The sequence below is a fragment of the Gavia stellata genome, chromosome Z (assembly GCF_030936135.1).
Source record: "Gavia stellata isolate bGavSte3 chromosome Z, bGavSte3.hap2, whole genome shotgun sequence".
In the NCBI taxonomy this organism is placed as follows: domain Eukaryota; kingdom Metazoa; phylum Chordata; class Aves; order Gaviiformes; family Gaviidae; genus Gavia; species Gavia stellata.
The window spans coordinates 18,131,715-18,158,791 of NC_082637.1; positions in this window are offsets into that span (position 1 = coordinate 18,131,715).

The window sequence follows — 27,077 nt, forward strand, 5'->3', positions numbered from 1 at the left end:
AAATTTATTTTTATTTTGATAAAGACAGTAAAAGAGAAAATGCAAATTTCTTGTGGAATAGATTTATTCCAATACACTTCTCCATCTAAAAAGAATAATGTAAATGCACCGGGTATACTGATACATGTAAATCATGTGTAAAATAATCACGTGCAAACTTTTCATTTCAAAAGAAAAGTATGCAAAATTACTTTTTTTTTTTTTTTAAGAAAATGGCATTGATAAGGCCCTAATTATGCCACAGAATCATAGAATCATTCAGGTTAGAAAAGGCCTTTAAGATCATCAAGTCCAACCATTAACCTAACACTGCCAAGTCTACCACTAAACCATGTCCCTAAGCGCCTCATCTACATGTCTTCTAAATATTTCCAGGGATGGTAACTCAGCCACTCCCTGGGCAGCCTACTCCAATGCTTGACAATGCTTTTGGTGAAGAAATATTTCCTAATATCCAATCTAAACCTCCCCTGGCACAACTTGAGGCCATTTCCTCCTGCCCTATCACTTGACCGTTCGGAGAAGAGACCAACACCCACCTGGCTCCAACCTCCTTTCAGGTAGTTGGAGAGAGTGATAAGGTCTCCCCTCAGCCTCGTCTTCTCCAGGCTAAACAACCCCAGTTCTCTCAGCCACTCCTCTTTATTAATTTTTCAATACTGTAGGTATGAAAGCTTCTATGGAGCCCATGTCACAAGAACAGGTCATGCATTCTCTCTGCAACTAAAGTTGTCCTGTAACTACTAGACATCTTTATCATGTGGACCATGTCAGTTGTTGAGAAAATTTAATTTTCCCTACACCTTTTTTCACTTCCTCTAGTTTACTTGGGTTGAGAAAATTTAATTTTCCCTACACCATTTTTCACTTCCTCTAGTTTACTTGGGTTGCTTCCACCTCAGCAGTTTTGCAGTGTCAGATGTGTGGTGTCAATTCACTCTTCAGAGGAAAAAAACAAGATTTGTCCTGGAAAATACAACATTCCTGAAGGAAACAGAAAATGGCCATGAGATTTTCTCAGGTGGGCTAGGTTAATTGGCATCTCTGAAAATCAAGCTGTAAGTGGGCATTGTTTCAGTCAGAAAACAGATTGGTTTTATAAGACAGTTCCTTTTATATGATTGAATTAACTCTAAGCTTCTTTATGAGCTATTTATATTGATGTACAAATCTTCTACTAGCAAAAAGAAAATATTTTCTGAGGTTGTAATTAATTTGTCTTGATCTATTCTGTAGTTTAAATTGAAACAGAACATAAGCCTCACACTTCAGTAGCTTGCTAAGACACCAGCTGAACTGATTAATAGTCTTCTGGACCAAATGTCAGCTTTCTTACTAAATAAAATAAATTCAAATGAACATCTTAATATAGAAATACAAAACCTAAGTAGTATGCTTCAATATGATCCATTAGGCACAGCCCACAGTAACAAGAATTGAAGGTCCCAGCTGTTTTAAGATCAACCATAAGGCAAAGCCTAAACAGTGCAATCAGCTTGTCCTAGATTCCTTCCAGCATAGTTCAGGATGCTCTCTGACAAGCGTACATAATCCTCTGAGAAGCTCTGTATTGTGAAATTCTCTTTTAGATCCAATTTTAAATAGATTAAGCTTTTTTTAAAGATTTTGTTACTTAGTTCCCAAGACTGTAAATACATACACATAGAAATTATGTCAGAAAAGATTAGTGTTCTGTTACTTCCATCAAGTCTGTCTGGACTTGACTTCATTTTATGCATCTGTAACATACACAGGTTGTCATGCAGCTTTTTCTGAGGGAAAAATGAGATCCTGAAAAAGTCACTTAAAGAACTGTAAGAACTACAGTTTGCTGGTCCATATAAGGCTTCTGTCTTTGCATATCACTCCTGTTGTATATTGTTGTATATTACAACTTGTATTGGTTTGTCTTCTCTTTTTGAGAACGTAGTGGCATGTCTTTTATTCGTTGGATTTTTTAGCTTTTTCTGATCCACAATTGAAACTGCTGTTACTTGATTTTAGCTATCATATAATCAGCTTGCAACTCCCTGGCTGTTTGAAGTTAACCTATGTGACTTCAGTGAGTAGAACAGGATTATCCTGTGTGAAATAGTGTTGAAAACTGTTTAAGTTGAAGTTTACAATTGGTTTTCTTCGTGATTAGTCTGGCAGTATCTGACACTATTCAGTTCCCATAGGCCTGAACAGTAGCCTCCAATAATGGAGGTGATTAAGGTGTTAAGAGCCAGTTCTGTGCCAAGGTATGCTGACTATAGTGCGTATTATCCATTGCTGTGGGCTCTTCAGACTTCACTCACATACCAAATGAACAGGTCTTGAATCTCCTTAATGTAGGCGGGGTACAGATGAAATGTATGGGGAGTACAGGTGACCATCGTTGGCTCTTCAGAGTTTATAAAAAGGCTGTTTTTTGAGAAACTGGTCAAGAACTTTTTAGAGGCGGATAGCAGAACTTTGATACCAATACTACCTTGTACACTCTAAATAGTCCTACTTTTGTTGGTTCTTCCTTTTCCTTTGACTTCAGTGAATGCTATCTATGTCCGTGTTTTGTGATTGACTTTTTTATGCTTTTCTGATGGGTGAAAGCTACATGGAAGAGGAATGTTTCACATTGCTTTGAATGACAATTTAACCATCTACATCTGAATTCAATTATCGTTGCACTCAATTTTCAGGAACACCTGCTTGCACTCCAATTTGGTAGAAAACCCCAGGCTTTGGGCCTCTAGAAATGAAGCCTGCTGTGGTCTAAGAGCACAGAGTAGGTTAGTGTGCAATCATTGATTACATACCTTTTCGATTCCTGAAATACCTCACCCTGTAGTATTGTAAGGCCAGTGAAACTTCAGTCTACAGAACATACTCAGTCTACAGAAAACACTAGGGTTTTTGTTTCATTTAAAAAACTAATTTGTTAGTTCTCAGTTCCATCTGAGATTTCAATGTTGCTTTCTCTTTTCCCAACTCTAGTCACCATCTTGAAATAGAATCATAATTGGAGTTACTGTGTTCGTTACACATCTCAAATTCAGAGGTAACATCTGGTAATTTTTTGATTCCACTGTTTAACATTGGAGATGATGGCTTCTCCAATTTTTTTCTCGTACAATATTTCAAAGTAAACATCTTTAAATACGCATGGTACTAGAATTAAGCTGCAGTTCTATTTGGATTTTTTTTCCTGTTTCTCTTCCTCATGCTTTGTAGCACACAGCTGTTTTTGAAAAAACCCATACTTCAGGGTAAAAAGATTGAAAGCTACAAAACTACAGTGAACGCTGTGGAGTCTTGTTCTCTCTTGTAACTTTAGCTGCCAAAGTTTTAAGCTGTAAGACTTCTCTCTTCCACTGCAGAGAGGTGTCTTGGAAACAGAGTAAATCGGAAGTCACTGTGACAAATGAATTAATCTTTAAATTTTTTGTAATTGTGTAAATCAGTTATTGCACAAGTTAGTAATTATGTACTGACTTGTCATGGTAGATGTTCTTTATACTCACTGCAAGGAAACTTTTAAGTAAGCTGTGACTTACATGCTAAAAATGCTTTAATATTTTCCAGGACTCTGTAGTAACCCTCCTCTTCCATGTCAAGTCATTCAACCAATGTTTGAGGTATTACAGCCTGAGCCTAATGTAACTAACAGTGTAGCTAAACTTGCTTTATTTGCCCTGTATCAGTCTCCGCTGCAATTAATGATGTTTTTGCATAACAAACTAAAGGACATCTGTTTGCCTGCATCTTACTGTGAAGAAAGAGATCTATAATACTGGATGTACTCCAGGCACTGTTATCTCTTGTTCTTTCTTTTTCGTTCTTTCATGTCAAGTAAAGCACCAAGTATGTGTGAACTTGGTAAGCAGAAGAAAAAAAAATAAACTGTCAAAGCTCTTAAGAACAAGAGAAGGCAATCCTAAGTTATTAATGGTGTAATAAGCTATGGATTTTTAGGTTTTCAGGAATATAGTTTTGTCTAAAAGCTTATTCCAATTTACCTCCAGAATGAAACCCGGAATCAGAAATACTCAGTTCCGCCCCTCTGTCCTGCTACTTGTTAGCAATTGATAAACAGAGACATCATAAAATGTTCAAAATTTAAAAGGAAGCTGAAGACATTGAGCGAACTCAGGGCTTGCTGGACAATGCAATTGTGTATTAGGAATAAAAGTAACAGAAGTAAAGACTTTGATGTGAAGTCTCCTTTTATTTCACCTCATCCATAGAATTATCCTCAAAAGCACATTAGATGAAGAATGAAGACTGAACAGACATTCATCAGAGGCTCCATATCAACAGAAGTTTGAGTCACCTAAATAATTCAGCAGGCATTTTGTCCATTAAGGCTTGCGACCATTTTGGACAGCTATGATTTTTTTTGTTGCAATCCTCCTATTTTCCAATATGAACATGAGATGAATGCCTGTTGTTTTGTTTTGCTTTTAGAGCAAATATAAGTGTGATTACATGTCTACACATTTTTCTAGTTAGTGACATTACCTTGTATTTCTGAAAGCTTTCTATTAATTTTTCTTGTCTGCTTGAATCTGCTTAGGTTGTTGGGTGGTTTGTTTTTTCTTCCAAAATAAACTCATCCAGTTTTCTGCACCAGTTCATGACAATCTGAGCAAACAATCACGCTTATTTTGTGGGCGGGCTTACCCCAGCTTAACAAAATCAGTAATTACTTCTGAGAAATTAATGTGTATGTAACAAGCTACTCCTTACAGAAGCGTAACACCAGTCCATGTATCTTGTGCTGTAAAGACCAAACTATTAAAGAGAAGTAATCACATGTGTTTCTTCTTGTGGCTGTAACTACTAACAAAGCTCTCGTTACCTACCTCATGCACCCTGTTATCTCCTCTTTTGTGCTTGCTGTTTATGACTCTGCCCTATGTTTCTGAAGTGACAGGCTCCATTTATAAATCGTTAACTGTCACAGTGAGCAAGCAGTTGATTATCTTTTTACTAGATACTTTCTCTGTGTATCAGGGTGTGCAGCTGATGCATCCCTGACACCATGTGGTGGTCATCACCATGGGATGATGGTGATGGCAGTGGAACAAACTCCACGTGCCTGGAAACTTCATTGCTGCTCATGACAGTGGCTAATACTCAAGTGAACAGGAAGCTCTAACATCTAAACTAGGGAAGAATATCCAAAATAGGACAGGACTGTGAAGACATATTCAGCCAGCTGTACTTTCATATTACAATGACAAATGTGATAGGAAAAAATACATATTTCTTCATACTAACCAATTTTATACTTTAAAAAAAGTCAGCAGACAAGAAATCCATTTCTTTCCCTCTCCTCAGACTGTTTGGGTAACATTTAGCTTGCGTGACTAGATGACATGGAATCACTTGTGACTACTGGAGAAGAGAAGGGTGTGAAGAACTCGAGGAGCATAACAAAGTTAGGTGCCTGGAAGGCAGAATGACAGATGAGGCTGACTATTGTCAGTGAAGGCTAATGCACAATGAAAGGGATAATTGTCACTGCAAACACACCTGGGGGGGTGTTCTAAATTAACTGTACCTTTAAGGGAAAAGGATCTGTGCATAAGTCCATGAAATTATTTGCCTAAAACATAGCTGTGCACTAGGAAAGCAAGTAAGAAAATAAGATTGGAAGAAGGAAAGATAATAAGGATGCCTGTGATCATATTAACCCTTATATAATGAAGATTAGAATGAAATATTGAATCCAGTGTATTAGCTGTAAAACTTGATCATTATCCTTTGCGTCTGATCCTGGTTATCCTATATATAGAGAGAAAATATATATAGCATAGAAACATGGTCTTTATTTAACCTTAAATTTATATATATTAATATATATTAATTAAGCAGGACCTTCTGCAGCTAAACAATCATTATTTTTAAAAATAGCTGGTTTATACTGATGAAACAGTACTTACTTATTTGCAGAGAGAAATGTGCTTCCTGAACAAATACAATGAGCTGAGGGTAAAATAAAGGAAGATGTAGGGGAAAAAATTGTTCCAGTGTTACCTCATTTCTGTACTGTCATAGGAGAATTTACATGGATGAGAATTTGCTAATTATGGAGCAGATGATCGTAAGTGCCATCACACAGCATGCACAGGACAACCAGGACCAGTCAGCATGCGTTTAGGAAAGGCAGGTCCTGCTTGACTAACCTGATCTCCTCTATGAGAGGGTCACCCACTTAGTGGATGACAGAAAGGCTGTGGATGTTGGTTACCTGCACTTCAGTAAAGCCTTTGACACTGTTTTGCACAGCATTCTCCTGGAGAAACCGGCTGCTCATGGGTTGGATAGGTGCACTCTTCGCGGGTAAAAACTGGCTTGGTGGCTGGGCCCAAAGGGTTGTGGTGAATGGAGTTAAATCCAGTTGGTGGCTGGTCACAAGTGATGTTCCCCAGGGCTTGGTACTGGGGCCAGTTCTCCTTAATATCTTTATCAATGATCTGGATGAGGGCATCGAATGCACTCGCAGTTAGTCTGCAGATGACACCAAGTTGGGCAGGTGTGTTGATCTGCTTGTGGCTAGGAAAGCTCTTTAGAGGGATCTGGACAGGCTGCCAACAGTGGGCCAAGGCCAATTGGATGCAGTTCAACAAGGCCAAGTGCCAAGTCCTACACTCGGGTCGCAAGGACCCCAGGCAACCATACAGGCTTGAGGACGAGTGGCTGGAAAGCTTCCTGGAGGAAAAGGACTTAGGGGTATTGGTAGACAGCCAGCATAATATGAGCCAGCAGTGTGCCTAGGTGGCCAAGAAGGCCAACGGCATCCTGGCCTGTGTCAGAAACAGTGTGGCCAGCAGGAGCAGGGAAGTGATAGTCCCCCTATACTTGGCACTGGTGAGGCTGAGTGTGTTCAGTTTTGGGTCCCTCACTACAAGAAGGACATTGAGGTGATGGAGTGTGTCCGGAGAAGGGCAACGAAGCTGGTGAAGGGTCTACAGCACAAGTCTTATGAGGAGCGGCTGAGGAAATTGGGGTTGTTTAGCCTGGAGAAGACGAGGCTGAGGGGAGACCTTATCACTCTCTCCAACTACCTGAAAGGAGGTTGTAGAGAGGTGGGTGTTGGTCTCTTCTCCCAAGTGAGTAGTGACAGGACAAGAGGAAATGGCCTCAAGTTGTGCCAGGGGAGGTTTAGATTGGATATTAGGAAATATTTCTTCACCAAAAGCATTGTCAAGCACTGGAATAGGCTGCCCAGGGAGTGGTTGAGTTGCCATCCCTGGAGATATTTAGAAGACATGTAGATGAGGTGCTTAGGGACATGGTTTAGTAGTGGACTTGGCAATGTTAGGTTAATGGTTGGACTTGATGATCTTAAAGGTCTTTTCCAACCTAAATATTCTATGTTTTGAAGGAAATTCTGTAACTTCCTGGGTTTTGACTGAATGATGGAATCAACACTTAACTAGACTCTAAAATAATAATTAGTAGTACAGGACTGTCTGCATCTGCTCTGTATAGTCTCCTGGACTTCTTACTTGCAAAGCATTTAGTATTATAAATTATGTTTTCAGTCTTAGTAACCACATCCTTTCATGTGCCAGTTCGATCTCTAGAATTTGAACTTTTTTTACAATGTTCAGTTGATGATGACACTAGATTTGATATACTGCCATGGAAAGAATTTGTGACTGCTTTATACCTTTGATATTTTACTTTGCTCAAAACAATTAGGAAAATATTTAAGATAATGGTTGAATTTTAATGAGTGTTCTTGGAGACAAAACTGTCAATAAAATCCAGCATTTGAATGTCAATTTCATTTTGATCAACCATTACACCCTTAGACTGCAGTCTATTCCGTAACTCTGAAGCAGTTATGTCAGCGTGATCACCATCTGCACTATGCAAATTTCAAATCAATGCTATTCTTTTATATTTTTTTCTTGAAAGGGAGAGGCCTTTGTTAATCTTACATCACATTGAAAATAAAATAATCTCCGTATGAAGTGCCATCTATCATAAAAGGAAAACAAAATATGAACCTCTTACAATATGGCCTTAATTTGTCTGTTGGCGCATACATAAAGCAAGTTGTTACGAGAGACCAAAATGCTTGGATTCACAGAATCAGTATCACAGAATCAGTACGGTTGGAAAAGACCTGTAAGATCATCGAGTCCAACCTGGGGGGGGAAAAAAAAAAAAAAAAAAAAAAAAAAAAAACTAAAACAAAAAAAAAACAAAACAACACACAACATCAAAAAACCCACAACAAAAAAAAAAAAAAAAAAACACCAAAAAAAAAACACAACCACAAAACCCACGCCACACAACAACAATAACAAGCCACAACCCACCCAACACCACACAGCACCATGTCCATCAAGCTACATCCCACAATGCCACATCCACACGCTCCTTGAATACCTCCAGGGAGGGTGACTCTACCACCTCCCTGGGCAGCCTATTCCAGTGTTTCACCACTCTCTCAGTGAAGAACTTTTTCCTAATGTCTAGCCTGAACCTCCCCTGTCGCAACTTGAGGCCATTTCCTCTAGTCCTGTCACTAGTCACTTGGGAGAAGAGACCAACACCCACCTCTCTGCAACCCCCTTTCAGGTAGTTGTAGAGAGCGATAAGGTCTCCCCTCAGCCTCCTCTTCTCCAGGCTAAACAACCCCAGCTCGCTCAGCCGCTCCTCATAAGACTTGTGTTCCAGACCCCTCACCAGCTTCGTCGCCCTTCTCTGGACACGCTCCAGCACCTCAATGTCCTTCTTGTAGTGAGGGGCCCAAAACTGAACACAGTATTCGAGGTGCGGCCTCACCAGAGCCGAGTACAGAGGCATGATCACCTCCCTGCTCCTGCTGGCCACACCATTTCTGATGCAAGCCAGGATGCCGTTGGCCTTCTTGGCCACCTGGGCACACTGCTGGCTCATATTCAGCCGGGTGTCGATCAACACCCCCAGGTCCTTTTCTGCAGGGGAACTTTCCAGCCACTCATCCCCAAGCCTGTAGCGTTGCCTGGGGTTGTTGTGGCCGAAGTGTAGAACCCGGCACTTGGCCTTATTGAACTTCATCCGGTTGGCCTCAGCCCATCGATCCAGCCTGTCCAGATCCCTCTGCAGAGCCTTCCTACCCTCAAGCAGATCAACACTCCCTCCCAACTTGGTGTCATCTGCAAACTTGCTGAGGGAGCACTCTATCCCCTCATCCAGATCATCAATGAAGATATTAAACAAGACCGGTCCCAAAACCGAGCCCTGGGGGACTCCGCTTGTGACCGGCCGCCAGCTGGATTTCGCCCCATTCACCACAACCCTCTGGGCTCGGCCATCCAGCCAGTTTTTTACCCAGCAAAGAGTGTACCTGTCTAAACCACAGGCCGCCAGCTTCTCTAGGAGAATACTGTGGGGAACAGTGTCAAAGGCTTTGCTGAAGTCCAGGTAGACAACATCAACAGCCTTCCCCTCATCCACTAGGCGGGTCACCTGGTCATAGAAGGAGATCAGGTTGGTCAAGCAGGACCTGCCTTTCATGAACCCGTGCTGGCTTGGCCTGATCCCTTGGGTAACCTGCACGTGTCCCGTGAGCGCCCTCAAGATGAGCCTCTCCATAACCTTCCCCGGCACCGAGGTCAGGCTGACAGGCCTGTAGTTCCCCGGATCCTCCTTCCGACCCTTCTTGTAGATGGGCGTCACGTTGGCAAGCCTCCAGTCATCTGGGACCTCCCCCGTTGACCAGGAATTCTGTTCATACACTCTGTAAGTACCTAGATAACTTATGAAAATACATCATTTCAATTCAGAATAAAGAGCTCACCTTGAAAGAGTTCAAAATAGCCATTGAATTGTCACAGTTTTTGTAAGACCCTATTCTGAAATCAGCAATGTGCTGGAGACTTCTGTCCTCCTGTACTGTCTCAGAGAATTCAGTAGGTTTTCTCAGGCTACAGAGCTCCGGCATTCTGTATAAATTGCAGGGCTGGAGTTTCAGAGCGAGAGATGCACTTAACAATAATTTTGACATGTTCCTACTCCAAGCAATTTCTGAAGTAAGTGAAACAAAAGTGCATGATATTAAGAGAATATTTATGTAGTTTCCAATTCTAAACTAGAAAACCCATATCCACATTTGCATTCAAACTGCATTTGAGTATTTTCTTAGATTTAGTGAGCAAACAGAGAAATTGTTCTCTTGATGCAGCCTTCATTTGTAGGGATTGGACCTTACATTAATAGTGAGGGAAACCTCTATTTGACCCTAGCCTTTTGGGATACAACTACAGGAAGTAAAAATGCCTTTGCAGGCTGCAGTTTGTCTGTTTCAATTTTGTACCAAGAGCACAAAATCATAAAAACATAAGTCAGGCCATTAATAAACCAGGAGAAGCAATCATTCAGATCAGAACCTTATCTCTGACAGTGGGCAAATGAAAAAACAAAGAATTTTTTTATTAATCTCCCAGCACTGAAATAAAAGTATTTCAACTAAGAGGCTTAGCTAGTGTCTGCAGACTTCATAGATTTCTCTTCTAAACAGAGTTTCAGCATCCATAATGTCCTCCTGCAAAGAATTCCACCACTTACCTACACTCTGTGAAAACCACTTTCTTATGCCTTTTAAGGGGAAAAACTGAAAACTAGTAAAATGTTTATACACTGGTAAGGTCAGTAGCTTCTCTAATTGGGGGAATCAATCTCTGACTCAGAAGAAAATAAAGTGCAGCTGTTCCCCCCAGTGATGCTTATAGCTTTATTTTATCTCTCATGTGGAAAGCTATTCTGCAAGGGAGGGGAAGGAGCAGTGAAAAAAGACAATTTACACTATGGTTCTGGTTTACTTTTGGATTGTGTGGAGAGGAGATCTCTGATTCTGTTCTTACTGTATTAAAGGAAAAAGTCTTATTTTTGTTAATCTATAGGCTTACGTGGACTTGGGGAAAATCCTTTTTAGCTTTTCATTTGTGGATGGAAGAAGCTTAAGCTCTACCACATATATATGCTGGATGTTTTAAAAGGGCAATGGTTTCTGTTATCACATCCTGTGTTTCAGTAAGCTGCACCTTAGAGGTGCTCAGCCTGAGGCATGGAAGTGTTGTACATAACCTGCTGTGACTTCGCTGACCTGTCATGAAAAATGGTGAAAAGAAAATTCTGTGGTTCTTGAGGAGCAGTCAGGCACTCTTACTTTATTTCGCTGAACCAGGTGGCAGACAATTTAGTTTAGACACCTCTAAAACCAGTGGATTTAATCTTACATTAAGAAAAAGGGCACAGAGTTTAACCTTGGGACTTGCACGGGGCTTAACAAAGATAATGTAAAGTCATGTACGAGGACAGAATAATCTTGAGCAGCCAGGCAGGCTGAGCACTGCCTGCCTGTGCAGCAGCTCTGCAGAAAAGTCCCTGGGGGACAGCAAGCTGCACAGGAGCCACCCTGGGGCTGGCAGCAGCAAGAGCCATCAGCATGCTGTGCTGCAGGAACAGCAGCATAGCCAGGAGATGGAGGGATGTGATGATCCCCCTCCACCTGGCACTTCTTGGACCATATCTGGAAAACTGTGTCTAGCTTTGGTCCCCTCCAGCTGAAGAAAAAGACTGAACAACTAGAGAGGGTCTAGTGGAGGGTCACTGAAGCGAAACCTAATTGTAGCCTTCCAATACCTACAAGGTAGCGATAGAACACAGAGGTACTCTCTTCACAAGAGTACACAATGGCAGGACAAGATGCAACAGACGTAAGTTGCTTCAGGGGAAATTGTGTCTGGATATAAGAAAAGCGTTTTTCACTGTGAGAACACTTAAACATTGGAGTAGACCACCCAAAGAAGTGGTGGAATCTGGGAGAGTCAAGACCTGGCTTAACAGAGCCCTGGAAAATCTAATATAAAGCTCTGCCTTCAGCAGAAGGTTGAACAACATGATCTCCAAGGGTTCCTTCCAGTCTGGATTTTTATGATGGTGATAATAGTCGAATGTCTGGTGGCCTTCCTTATCTCATTGGTACTCAGTCACACAGGCCCTTGTGATGCTGCAGAGGTGCACCAATTTAAATGTCGCAGAGGCTCACAAAATCAAATTAGGCAGGTGATAAATTCAAAAATGAACTTCATTTAAACCAAAACTGTTTAGCAGAAAACTAACCATAAGTGAGGCTTATCAAAATCGTTCCGCGCTCCCAGCAGCCTCAGTAAACCAGAGGCTCAGGATGACGTATGACAAACTGATGCTGCATAGGCGGGTTTCGAAAGAAGGATTCAAAACACGCACTACCACTCACCTGTGAGATGAGGGCTCTCAACCTCCACCAGTTTCTTTGGGTGGCGTCCCAACCCAAGGGGAGAACCCCCAAGTGCTGACCCACTGCCCTGAAGAGGATGGGCTCCACCGGCCCTCCAAGCAGGGCCCCACTCACACCCTACTCCACCCTGAGCTGTGCTCATACAACCAAGGGTCTTCCACCGAGGCTTTTCATTGGTCGAGGGCCTTGTCTGTCGGCGGCAGGGCCCCGCCTTTCCTGCCCCTCGAGCGCGGTGTGTACGCGACAGTCGGCACACGTCGCCGTAAGGGGGCGAAAAGTAAGGACGCAGCGGTCCTAATGCCCCGGTCTCTTATTCGGGCGGATGCACCTCCCACACCCCTAAATGGGAAGAAATCAATATGCAATTTCTGAACTTCATTTCTGTATATGGCCTTGTCTCATCATTGTGAAAATCCAGGAGCAAAAGTTGGTAGCTTTGACTTGGAGCAGTAGGGAACCAGAATATAAACATCATTACACAACTGAGCCTCGGTGTTTTAAATGGTGCTCAGATTATTACCTGCAGCACACAGTGATGTTCAAAGCATGTCTTTGCAAGGGAATTTTGTATTTGTTTGTGCTTTGTATTTTTAATGCATCAATTTTACTTCACCCAAATCATAAGGGTGTGGACCATGAGTCACTGACTGGCAACCTCCCCATGAGTCATTCTTTGCTACACTGCATTACTTCTGTTTATTCCCCACATTTCCTCTTCACCATCTTTGCATTATCTTTGCTCATTTATTGACTTCATTATACAGGTCCATGAAGTCATAAATGACATGGAAGAAACAGGATAAACATCTGGCGATTTTGTTCAATACAGAGTAAGGGAAAACAATGAAATAATTAGGTAACAGTTTTAAACTAAATTATCAACAAAGGGGAGAATTTTTCACACCACAGTTGTTAAAATGGGGAGCTCCTAGACACAGGTTCGTGGAGATCAAAAATGGAAATAGTCCTCTACTAAAATGCTCAAACCCCTTTTTGTGCATACGTGACTATTAAACACCCCATGTAACATTCTAGCTCTGAACATCTATAAGCCACTGGTTATTTGAAGCTTGGAGGGCATTGCAGGACAGCTGTTTCTTCTTTACTTTCTGCATGCATGCGCCACTGACCCCTGTCAGTGGTGGGATCCTTGACCAGGTGGGTGTCAGGTCTCACCCGCCGTGCCAATTCTTCTCTTCCTTAGTTGCATTCAAGTATTTGGGGAATAAGCTTTTGTTCATAAACCATTAGCAGAAGACAAAACCACAGCAATGTAGGAATGAACAGTTGTGGAAGGAATGGCCCTGGAATGCCTTTGTGGACTACATGTGAAGTTTTTTGTTTTACTTATGGATATAGTAAGCAGATGCAAATATTTGCAAGTAATAAACTGTTATAAAAAGGAAATAAGTTTCTTACACTACTCAAGTTATTCATTCAAACAGAAAAATACCATGCAGCTTAGGTGATCTGCTAATTGGATCAAATAATCAATAATTGAACAGCAAATTATTTCCAGTTGGCAAACAATCCACGGCCTGAAACACTTGCACAAACTTGTCACTGTGGAATAAGAGCTATGACTAAACTTGGGGGAGAGTCAGGGAAGCAAAGTGCACTTTGGCAAAATTCTCTAATTTGTGTAATTTGCTTCCTTGCATGTCTCAGTGAGTCCTGTATGGCTGTGAAGGACTATTGCAGTAAATGTAATGTTCCTTTCTTTGTGAGGCTACCCTGTTTTCTTGATCTCACAGTCCTCCATGTGGAATTTGGATATAGGGGGTACATGGAAAAATGTGGAGGTACTATCAGTGATTAAATCTGCTTAGGTGGGTTTAGGCAATGTGAGAACTAACCATGCAACACAGATTTTAGTTTTTGTTTGGTATGCTGGTTTTGGCTGGGATAGCGTTAATTTTCGTCATCGCAGCTAGTATGGTGCTGTGTTTTGGATTTGTGCTGGAAACAGCGTTGATAAAGCAGGGATGGTTTAGTTACTGCTGAGCAGTGCTCACACAGAGTCAAGGGCTTTTCTGCTTCTCACCACCAGCGAGTAGGCTGGGGGTGCACAAGAAGTTGGGAGGGGACACAGCCGGGACAGCTGACCCCAACTGACCAAAGGGATATTCCATACCATATGATGTCATGCTCAGCATATGAACTAGGGGGAAGAAGAAGGAAGCGGGGGATGTTCGGCGTGATGTCATTTGTCTTCCCAAGTGACCGTTATGTGTGATGGAGCCCTGCTCTCCTGGAGATGGCTGAACACCTGCCTGCCCATGGGAAGTAGTGAATGAATTCCTTGTTTTGCTTTGCTTGCCTGCGCGGCTTTTGCTTTACCTATTAAACTGTCTTTACCTCAACCCATGAGTTTTCTCACTTTTACTCTTCCGATTCTCTCCCCCACCCCACCTGGGGGGAGTGAGTGAGTGGCTGTGTGGTGCTTAGTTGCCAGCTGGGATTAAACCACGACATTTGGTTTCTGTTTTTGTTGCAAGCAAAGGGAGGAACTGAGATGAGGCATGAAACCTGAAATAAAGTCTAGGAGTTGCTTAAGCAAATTTGTGCTTTGTTCTTTAAGTGCTTTCATGAGATTTTCTTTCTGGAGGAAAGCAGTCAGACTTACAGCTTCTTACATCAGTTTATATGAAGTGACAGTACAAATAGCTGTGTGCAGTGTTAAGTATTCACTATTACAGTTTTACTTTATATTTCTGGCTAAGTTGTTGAATGTACTGTTTAAAGCACAGTTGGTTTATTTTTTTGGTTTGGGTTTTTTTTTAAAAGGATTACACTTCTTGTGGCTTCTGTTCCTTGAATTACTTCTTTTTGTCATCAAGTCCTCAGATGGACTATAGATGACTATACTAATTCCTGCTTTGGTGTTACATTTATTGCCTGAGCAATACTTCTGTTACCTGGTGGCCTGTCATCCTCTGCTTTTTGGGTAGAATAGATATGAACTTTGCACTTTATTTTATTTTAGTACATTTATGTATCTTCTCACATAGTTAGGGTCAAGTTCAGATTTGTATACAGCAGTTCAATTAAAAAATAAGGTGATAAGGTGTGTGTCACTGATTCAAATTCAGTTCACGTGGATGGTGACAAATTGCCAACTATGAAATAAGCACATACTTTCAATCAGAACAGTTTTAATATAAAATTCAGCACCACAACGTGACTTAGCAGACTGAGGCTTAAATGTTAAAGTGGATTTATATTTCCCTCAGTGAGTTTGTCCCCTGGTACCAAGGTTGTGTAACTATTTCGTGGAGACACAATTTCAGACTCTTGAGGTACTAATAACACTGAAATTCACTTTCATGTGAGTATTTTCAGACAAAATTCACTGCTAAAATACCTCACGCCTTTGGGCCGGTCCCCTGCAAAATGTTTGCTGGGTTATTGCTGTGGTACAGTGGACGGTTAAAATTGAAAAGATAAAGTAAGTCACAATCAAGAAACCACACACCTTTAAGAGGACTTCATAGGACTGCAAATTACTTACAGATCCTTCTAGCTACCTGGCATATTTAATGTTTAATGCTTATCACCTTAAAAAATGCCAAAAATGGTCTGAATAGCAACAGGAGGTGCCTTAATTGTGAAGTGCTGTACCCATAAGTCACCCACGTACTGCTGAATTTAATAATTTTATCACCTGATTTGATGTTTCAAAACTTATTCTCTGTTCATTATTCTTATCCCCACCATTCTAGCAGTTGTTGAAAAATTTACCCTACTTATTTTTGTTTGTCCTTTTTCCATGCAAATAGCTATCAGTATGATGTTTGGTCAAGCTCAATTAGGTAAAACTTGTGGGGAGCTGTCTTACCATCAGAGCAGATACACCTACTTCATTCTCATGTATGTGGAATAGGAAATGAGCCCAAGTTTGTGCTCTCTGAAAGGTATATGGCTTCTGTGATTTAAAGCATGAGTCAACAATCACCTGGAAACTGGGCGCTGCTAACAAAGACAACCTAGTGTAGCCAGTATCATGGTAGGGCACTTTAATCTACTACTGGGGTTTCTCTAGATGCAATTTTAGACCTGGAGCAGTAATTCCATTTGATTGTGGTACATGACAAATCTTTTTTTCCCAGCTAGACCTCTATCTGTGTTTCTTGAAGATTAGGCTGAATTCTCCAGGTATCCAAACTTGATACTATTTGGTCTGTATTTTTGGTTAAGCATGCTTTCCAACATCTCTGCCTCTCTAGGAAAGTCCTTGTATTTCTCCTCAAGCTCTCTCTACCAATTACATTTAACCTGCTCTGACATACAACCTTGTCAAGTAGCCAGAGTGCTGTCTCCAAAAGCGTTCGAGTATTAAATGTTTTCTGAACACTTTGTTGAGCTGTTTCATTTGCATTTAAAACTGGATGTTTTCACTCGTCTCTCTTGCCTCTTCTGCTCTGAGGGACTGATTGTTCTGTTTCAGTTTGTTGACGGTTGTATAAATTCATTACACGGGTTCCTAATTACAATTAATTTTTTTCTCTTAATGCCCAAATTACTTCTGTTCTTTTTTCAAGTAAGTTAAGAATTTTTTAGTACCTACCCGGGTTGTGAGTATTAATTGACCTGCTTTACGGGGTGTTAATAGCATTATCAGGAAAGGTGCAGGAATTCCTGCACTGTTTCACTCCGTTAGCTGTATCTGGGGCAAGACCATAAAGCTGAGGCCTTTTTAGGATGGATTGCAAGTCTTCTAAGAAATACAAACTCTTGTTGGAGTATTATTCTTCCTCCCCCTACTGCTATCATCCCAAATGTTTTAAGTAGTGATATCTTCTATTTTTAGATACTGTATCTTGTTTCCTAGACAGAAGAGTTGTGGATTACTGCCACTTTGGATTACATGCTTTAGAAAATGCTGTAATGTATTAAAGAGTGCTAGCCCTCTTTAAGGCTGATTTATCTAAATGCCCGATTGCAAGTGTCACACTAGTCTGTGGAACAATTCAGGGGTTCAAACTACATGTTTCACTTTTTAGGTTCTTTGGCTTTCATAAAATGAAACGTTGAAATACAAGATGGGGATCAAATGGCATTCACATACTGAGTGAAAGCTCAAGTTCTGACTCTTTTTTTAGTTTCTCCTCTCTATCTACTATAATTACAGATTTCTACCAAACAGATGGACATATATCAATAGAAGAAATATAAAGGAGATCAACTTAGTCCTGAATCAAGTCATTCTGACCGTTAGAATTAGCTAGATTTCCTGCTGTGTTAAAATGTGTTAAATTCCAAATGTTATCTCAACAGATTAGATTGCAACAAACTGAAACTATCTATCTATGGCTTTCCCAAAAGAAGGGCTGAGATTCTATTGCTGGAAATCTTGGAAGCACCTATTAGGGTTGCTTCAGGAAGGAGTCACCTTCAGGGGTCTCTGGTTTTATTGATGCTCCTTGCTGTTTGTGTAAAACCTCTTGGACAGCCTCTGCAACGTGCTGACAAACTGCTCATAATTCTGTCATATAACTACTAATTGGAGCAAGACAGGAATCTTTCTTCACTCTTCTCTCTTACTGTAAGTACTAAACACTATATATGCAAATTGTTTCTAGGCTTATTAGCAGCAGAGGTAAGAATGAATCCCTCTTTCCTGCTCTTACCTTCCTAAGGAGTGGAATTGGGGTGGAAGGTGGGAGGAGGGGATGGGGATGCTTGGCTCGCAGGGTTGTTTTTCTGGGAGCAGTGACTGTTGATGGGACAAGCTACTTGTCTCATCACAGCAGGAGCAGTTTGCAGCAAGTCTGGTTGCCAGTTTTCTCACATAGTCACTGGAGCTGTTGGCGTTTTGCTACCCATTGTGGTGCAGACAGGCACCTTACTCTGGCTCCAGGCGTGCGCTAGCTTCAGAAAGAAGTAGACATATGATTTTTCACAATCACTTTGTTAGGACAGCCTGCAAGTTTTTGTTGTCAGCAGCAGCCCCAATCATCCATGTTTTCTGTGGCTGCCACTCTGAAGACCAGAGTAGCAGGCGACTTCTCTGCCAGCCCCAGGCTAAGCTAGCCATGCTCATAACTGCGATGCAGCTGCATCCCTGGACTATTCCCCAGCTTTCTTCCACAGAATTGAACTTATTCCCATATGGTTTTGGTTTTCAGCTTTTAAAATATTAATGTGTATATAAGCTTTATAAAACTTGCCTTTTATATCTAAATAAGACTTGATCTTCTTTCCTGAAGGCAGTCTACAACCAAAAGATTGAATCTTACATAGGACATATTGTGGGCAGTATCACTCTGTGCTTGTCCTCCTTCTTACTTTTTTCATAAATGTTTGCTGCTGTCAGACATGAAATTTTGAGCTAGATGGACCTTCAGTATAAGCTTGTATTGCTGTACAAAATGTTAGTGAATGGAAAAAGGAACACCAGGTTTGATTATCAGCAATAAAACACTGAACTCATCGTAAAATGGATGGAATATAATTGATATTCTAAATACTTTCATAGGGTATGCAGTCAGATTAGATATTCTAGTTAAATCTCCGTTTCCAAACATGGAAAATTATGGTAGAAAGTAATAGCTAAGGAAGCAGTATTTTTTCTTTATTACATTGAAAGAAAAGACAACTGTGATGTTGAGCTTGATTGTAGTATCCTGTTAAAGGGATCATCTAAATTACAGTCCGGCTCAGGTAACTGATTCCTGTGGAAGTATAGAAATCTTTAAACAGATTTCTGAAATAGGTACTTAAACTCTCATTTCTTGTTCTGTAGTTTGTTATGAAACACTAGTATGTAACCTGAAAAGAAAGGACAGCTTCAGGTAAAGTAAACATAAAGGAAATGGAGTTGTAAAATATTTCATTCCTATCAGTACAGATGGGTCTCCTGCCTGAATTCCAGATGTTGCACATATAGCTGGCATTTACTATTACATATATACTAGGCAGTATAAATTAGGTGGTCTGTTAACCTGCATGCACACTAAGAAAAAATAAAAAATTTTAAAATTAATTAAGTGAAGTTCATAAAGGGTATAGTTCATATGGTAGTTAATAAATGCTGGTTTTAACTAGTCAGTATGAATATGTATGTGTTTTAAACTACTCATAAATACAATGTTGGCTGTGGCAGATTGACTTTAAATTATTGATCTTAATAGAGGCTGGTTCAGCTGTATCTGTCAATTTCTCGAATTCTTACAGGAAGTGTCTTGTCTCAAATAATACCACTTTTCTGATACTTACCTGGTGTCTCCAATTAAATGGCAGAAATATCAAATTATCCAAAAAATCTTGAATTACACTGTGAAATATCGTCTGGACTTGTCTGATTTTTTACACCACCATGACAGCAGGATACATGGCAGGGCTGTCACCCCTGTGTTATGAAATACATAAAATTAATAGCTGTGGGTGGATGTGGCAATGCTTCCTACCAGCTCACCAAGCGTGTGGAACTAGTTTAAGACTGCATTTGACCATGTAGTTTTCCTGTGTAGGTGGAAAGCACTAATACCTGCTTTAGTAAACAATGTTTGTAAAGCATCTTTGTAGATATTAATATTAAGGCAACCAGAGCCACTCTTTGCAAAATAGAACTAAAGGTTTTTGAACACAGGGCTGTGAATCACATCTTTCTCTCCCTCTTCTTCCATGTAACTTAGCAAGTCTGTGAGTTTACCTTTTTTGCATTTTTTTTCCACACTTTTGCTTAACTAGTGTAAATTTTAATATCCCTATGGAAAGGAGGATTTGAGATTGTATGAAACAGAGTGACAAAAGAACAAACCTCTTCCTAAGTTCACAACAAAGCATCCTGCTGTCTGTTGCCATACTGTCATCAAGACCTTTTTTCTACATGTGTCCAAATGGAATAATATATAGGATTATGGTCTTATTTTAACATGCTGAGAATACCTTTAAGGGAAGAATTCTAGCTATTGAAACAGCAACACCATTTGTTGTAGGTGAGTATTGTTCCCATTTGATTTTTACTGCATGAAATGAATTTGAATCCCAACAAAAAGGTATAGAGGGTCTAGACAACAAGTGGAAAAGAGTTAGCAGCTTCGTGTAGCCCAGAGTGCTGCACCCTGCAATGAAAGGGAATTTCATGCAAAAAACCCAACTTTGCTTGTCTTGGACTTTTTTCTAGGTACTAATGCCTCGATTCCCTGTTTCTGGTAAATGTTAAATTCTGCTAGATATTGAAGTGCAAATACAACTATTCCTGCGAAAAGCAGCCATACTTCTTCCTTGCAGCATTTGCAGCATTCACTTTTCTCCCTTAATTTGGTGGTTATGTACTTGCTCGAGCTTTGTAGCTGGGAACGAAGTATCTTGCCAATAACAGATGGTCGTGAATGGAAATATGGAATGTATTTCACTGAATCATTTGTTCGTTAGTTACAGTTTGGATAGATAGAATTATTTTTGACACAAGCATATCCCTTGGGAATCTAGTTTTTCATTTGCATATTTTGCACTAAATTCTCCTGGGTTCCTATTAAAAACAAGATAAAGTACACCAGAAAAGACAACTACATTCAAGCTTATGTGAGAAGCATTTTTAGATGGATCATGGGAATGCGTATCTTCTATTTCTCCACAGTATACACCCACTGAATTCATTTTTCTGGATCACAAGAAAGACTAGAGACATCGATCATGGTTGATGATGTTAGTGAAGTCCACAGGAGACAAGTTACTTCACGGTCAAAATACAGGAGTGTCATACAGCTGTTTTGCACAAACAGTGAGTATTTCAACATCTGAAGCAATGAAGTTAAGCTTTATTCACATCTTCAGTGTATCATGAATAAAAGATGCATTCTGTATCACTGCTTTGTAACTTAAAAAAAAAGAAAAAACATCAATACTGTATGCTTGCCAAAAATAGCTGATTCCCTCCATCTGCTACAGATAGGCTGGAGTAGAGCCATGTGAATCCTGCCAGCTTAGTTTTGATTTGAATAACAGCTCCCGTAATAACTGAGCAAGTCCCAAAGTAGCAAATCAGTAAGCAGACACGAAAATGTAAGGGAAAGGTGGTAGTTCCTCCAACTATAGCCAAATGCTACAAACACCCAAGTTCTCCCTCTCTATTTCAGCTGAATCAGAAGATATTTAGGCTGTCATTTTTACCTCCTTCCTCTTCCTTCTTTTTTTTGCCTTGTTTTGTCCATCTATTCCGTTTTCTGCTGTTGTAAAATAGCAAAGTTGGAAAGAAGAGATTCATTTTGCACATAGGCTGTGAGATTACTGTTTTTTTAAAATTTTTCCAATTATATGTTATAATGCTTTGATTTGATTTTTGGCATAAACTGTCTCTTGCTGTCACAAATGATCCTTTAGGCTGAGAAATTTCTGGAGCAAATTATGCTGCTAATAGATGTCATCATTGTGGCAATAGTTTGCTTTTGTTATGGACCATCTCCATGATGAACCTTGAAAATTTGGAAGGGAATTCTAAGGAACATTTATGTCATATTATATGAGGAAACAGGGTTGTGAGTCACTGAAGTGATATAAATGATGAGAATATGCATTGTCATGTTTTTTAGTATATATCAGTACGCAAAACAAACACCATAAGGAAGCTAATCTTAGTGTCTGTGGTTCCATGGGGATCTTGTGTGATGTGCACAGGTGGCAACCAATGGAATTGTCCAGATTGACATTTATTATGTCTGATGCTTGCTCTACTGTTATTTCCCTTTCTGTGCTCTTGCATGGCAGATGATAGATCAGATTTCTGGGATGAAGGTGTGCAGTATAAAGCTACCTTTAAATTCTTGATGTCTCTTTATGCACACAGAGGGGAGCAAATTGCACTGGAGAGCAAGCTTTGATCCTGCCCACTCTCATGACTTTCTGTAATGCATTAAATAGTCAAATGTTGCTTCAGGTAACTTATGTTGCTCTACAGAATTGCAGAGTATGTGTTTCTGCATGAAATAGCAAATGAAGATGATTTTTTAAGGGGGCTGTGTATGTTAATTTCCTGGAATTAATGTTTTTCAGCAAAGCTCCCATTCATGCTACACCATTGCTTCATAATTACCATAAGGTGCTCTCTTCTCCTCCATATACATGAATAGCAGGAGAAAAATACATGGGTTTAGAAAATGACCTAATAGAATGCCTTAATTAAATCACAGCTTGTAAAAACATGTTTTATGAATACAATATTTTAAATTTGGAACAATTGTTATGCATATCTGGAAATAAAAGTGTTTGTTAATATGTCAACTACACACGTGGCATATATGTGCTTGCTTCTTAGTCTGTGACGTGCAACATTATACACTTGTCAGAACTGCTTGGGGTTATTGTTACTAATTGCTTGGGGAAAGTTGCTAATAGGATGTAACACTTCATATCTTATTTGTAATATATTATCCTTACGTGTTGGGCTGATTCAGAGGCTAAGTCAGTTATTTGTAAATCCATTCTATTATTATGAAAAAGCTCTAGCTCATCAAAACATACTAAAGTCATGGTGGGCTTAAAATTATAGCTCTATAGGAGAAGAAAAATAGATGCAGAGACTGCTTGTATCTTATTAGTCAGAATTTGATATAGCACTATGTCACTGTTACTCAAAGGCGTAAAAATTATGACAAAAGTATATTCAGGTAGATAAATGCCATAGAACTAATTTTTATCATACTTTTATCAGTAATTTCATCATAATAAAGTTGATGTCAAATCTCCAGTTACCTTCACTACTGTCTGAATATCCACATGGCTGTTACTGGAACTTCCCTGTTGTCAAGCCCTTTACCTGAATAGTGGTCTAGAACAATCTAGAGTGTATCCTGCATTGCACAGTATCTGATCGGTATGAGTTTTGCTGAACTTCTTCCTCAGAAATGTTGCATGTAGGTTTATCGTGGTTCCTTTGTTGTTTACAGAATCACAGAATTACAGAATCACTAAGGTTGGAAAAGACCTATAAGATCAAGTCCAACCATTACAAAACAAAACAAAACAAAACAAAACAAAACAAAACAAAACCAAAAAAAACCCCACACCACACAACACCATGCCCATCAAGCCACGTCCTACAATGCCACGTCCACGTGTTCCTTGAACACCTCCAGTGATGGTGACTCCACCACCTCCCTGGGCAGCCTGTTCCAGTGTCTCACCACTCTCTCAGTAAAGAAATCTTTCCTAATATCCAGTCTAAACCTCCCCTGGCGCAACGTGAGGCCATTTCCTCTCGTCCTGTCGCTAGTGACATGGGAGAAGAGACCAACACCCCCCTCCCCACAACCCCCTTTCAGGCAGTTGCAGAGAGCGATGAGGTCTCCCCTCAGCCTCCTCCTCTCCAGACTGAACAACCCCAGTTCCCTCAGCCGCTCCTCATAAGACTTGTGCTCCAGAACCCTCACCAGCTTCATTGCCCTTCTCTGGACACGCTCCAGCACCTCAATGTCCTTCTTGGAGTGAGGGGCCCAAAACTGAACACAGGATTCGAGGTGCGGCCTCACCAGTGCTGAGTACAGAGGCACGATCACCTCCCTACTCCCAGTGGCCACACTGTTTCTGATACAGGCCAGGATGCCATTGGCCTTCTTGGCCACCTGGGCACACTGCTGGCTCATCTTCAGCCGGCTGTCGACCAACACCCCCAGGTCCTTTCCTGTGGGGCAGCTTTCCAGCCACTCTTCCCCAAGCCTGTAGCACTGCATGGGGTTGTGGCCAAACTGCAGGACCCATCACTTGGCCTTCTTGAACCTCATCCAATTGGCCTCGGCCCATCGATCCAGCCTGTCCAGATCCCTCTGCAGAGCCTTCCTACCCTCCAGCAGATCAACACTCACACCTAACTTGGTGTCATCTGCAAACTTGGTGTGATCTGCAAACTTGCTGAGGGAGCACTTGATCCCCTCATCCACATCATCGATAAAGATATTAAACAAGACCGGCCCCAAAACTGAGCCCTGGGGGACTCCGCTTGTGACCGGCCGCCAACTGGATTTCACTCCATTCACCACAACTCTCTGGGCTCGGCCATCCAGCCAGTTTTTTACACAGAGAAGAATGCACCTGTCTAAACCATGATTTGCCAGCTTCTCCGGGAGAATATTATGGGAGACAGTGTCGAAGGCTTTACTGACAGGTAGACAACATCCACAGCCTTTCCCTCATCCACTGGGTGGGTCACCTGGTCATAGAAGGAGATGAGGTTGGTCAAGCAGGACCTGCCTTTCATGAACCCGTGCTGGCTGGGCCTGATCCCTTGGTTGTCCTGCACGTGCCCCGTGAGCGCCCTCAAGATGAACCTCTCCATAACCTTCCCTGGCACCGAGGTCAGGCTGACAGGCCTGTAGTTCCCCAGATCCTCCTTCCGGCCCTTCTTGTAGATGGGCGTCATGTTGGCAAGCCTCCAGTCATCTGGGACCTCCCCCATTAACCAGGACTGTTGATAAATGATGGAGAGCGGCTTGGCAAGCTCCTCTGCCAGCTCCCTCAGCACCCTTGGGTGGATGCCATCAGGACCCATAGACTTGTGAGAGTCCAGGTGGCATAGCAGGTCATTAACTGCTTCCTCCTGGATCACGGGGAGTTTATTTTGCTCTCCATCCCTGTCTTCCAGCTCAGGGAGTTGAATACCCTGAGGATACCTGGTCTGGCTGTTAAAGACTGAGGCAAAGAAGGCATTAAGTACCTCAGCCTTTTTGTCATCCTTCATGACAATGTTCTCCCCTGCATACAATAAAGGATGGAGATTCTCCTTGGCTCTCCTCTTGTTGTTAATGTATTTGTGAAAACATTTTTAGTTACCCATTACGACCGTGGCCAGATTGAGCTCTAGCTGGGCTTTTACCTTTCTTATTCCCTCTCTGCAAGACCTAACGAGGTCCTTGTATTCTTCTTCAGTTGCCTGCCCCTTCTTCCAAAGGTGATAAACTCTCCTTTTTTTCTGAGTTTCAGCAAAAGCTTCCTGTTCAGCCAGGCTGGCTGTCTTCCCTGCCAGCTCATCTTACGGCTCATGGTGACTGCCTGCTCCTGCCCCTTTAAGTTTTCCTTCTTGAAGAATGTCCAGCCTTCCTGGACCCCTTTGCCCTTCAGGACAGTCTCCCAAGGGACCCTCTCAGCCAGTGTCCTGGACAGGGCAAAGTCTGTCCTCCGGAATTCCATTTTAGTGGTATTGCTGACGCCCCTCCTTACTTCACCAAGAATTGAGAATTCTATCATTTCATGGTCGCTAAGCCCACGATGGCCTCCAATCTTTACTTCTCCCACGAGACCCTCTCAGTTTGTAAACAGCAGGTCAAGCAGGGCACCTCTCCCGGTAGGCTCCCTTACCAGCTGTGTGAGGAAGTTATCTTCCATACACTCCAGGGACCTCCTGGACTGTTTTCTCTCGGCTGTGTTATATTTCCAGCAGTCATCTGGTAAGTTGAAGTCCCCCACAAGAACAAGGGCTAGCGATCACGAGACTTCTCCCAGCTGCTTATAGAATATTTCATGTCTCCTCATCCTGCCTGGGTGGTCTGGAACAGAATCCCACCATGTTAGCTGCCTTGTTGGCCTTCCCCGGATTCTTACCCACAGACACTCAACCCTATCGTCACCATCGTTAACCTCTATACAATCAAAACACTCCCTGGCATACAGGGCTACCCCACCGCCCTTCCTTCCTTGCCTGCCCCTTCTGAAGAGCCTTCCACAGGCACTTGTAGCCTTCCAGTGCAGCACTCCAGTTGTCTGAGTTGTCCCACCATGTTTCCGTGATGGCCACTATATCATAGTTTTCCAGCTGCACAGTGGCTTCCATCTCTTCCCGTTTGTTGCCCGTGCTTTGTGCATTTGTATAGATGCACTTTAGTTGGGCTATTGATCCCGCCACCTTTTTGGGAGGAGAAGCTCTAATTCCTACGTGACTATTCTCAGGCATTTCCCTGGTTTCTAGCACATCAACAACCCCTGTGTCTGCTGCCGCATGGTCCCCATCCCCTACATCTGCTGAGATGGCAGTCTAAAGATTCTTGCCAGCACACCTCCCCTCAAACACTGGCGTGTCACCCCCAGGCTTATCATCAATGAGCCTGTTTTATCCCTTTCCCCCTTCAAATCTAGTTTAAAGCTCTTTTGGTAAGTCCTGTTAACTCCTGCACCAGGATCCTTCTCCCACTCAGAGACAGGCATTCCCCACCTCTTGCCAGCAGGCCTGGTGCCGTATAGAGCTACCCATGACCAAAGAACCCAAAATTCTGCCAGTGACACCTGTCTCGGAGCCAGGTATTGATCAGCTGGCTTTTCCTGTTCCTTCCCTCGTTGTTCCCTGCCAGTGGAAGGATGGAGGAGAACACCACTTGTGCTCCCGATTCCCAGACGAGTTGTCCCAAGGCCCTGAAGTCTCTCTTGATCGCCCTCGGGCTTCTTATTGCAACTTCATCGCTGCCTACCTGAAGAACCAATAATGGATAATAGTCTGAGGGCTGTACCAGGGTAGGAAGTTTTCTTCTCATGTCTTTAACTCGGGCCCCAGGGAGGCAGCAGACTTCCCTCAGAAGTGGGTCTGGTCTGCATATTGGGCCTTCTGTTCCCCTCAGGGGAGAGTCCCTGATGATGATGACCCATCTTTTTTTCTTTATGGAAGGCGTTTTTACACAGGGCGTAGGCTGGCTTGACCTTGGTGGCTCCTCCAAGCTAAGTGAACCCTCGTCCTCATCATTGTCTGGTCCCACTTGCAGAGCCTCGTACCTGTAATGCAAGAGGACCTGGGAAGGTGGGGTGGTAACAGAGGGGGTTCGCCTGCTGTGCTGGGCAGGAACTTGTTGCCATTGCCCCCCATCCCTTAAGTCACCTTGTTCCGCTGGGT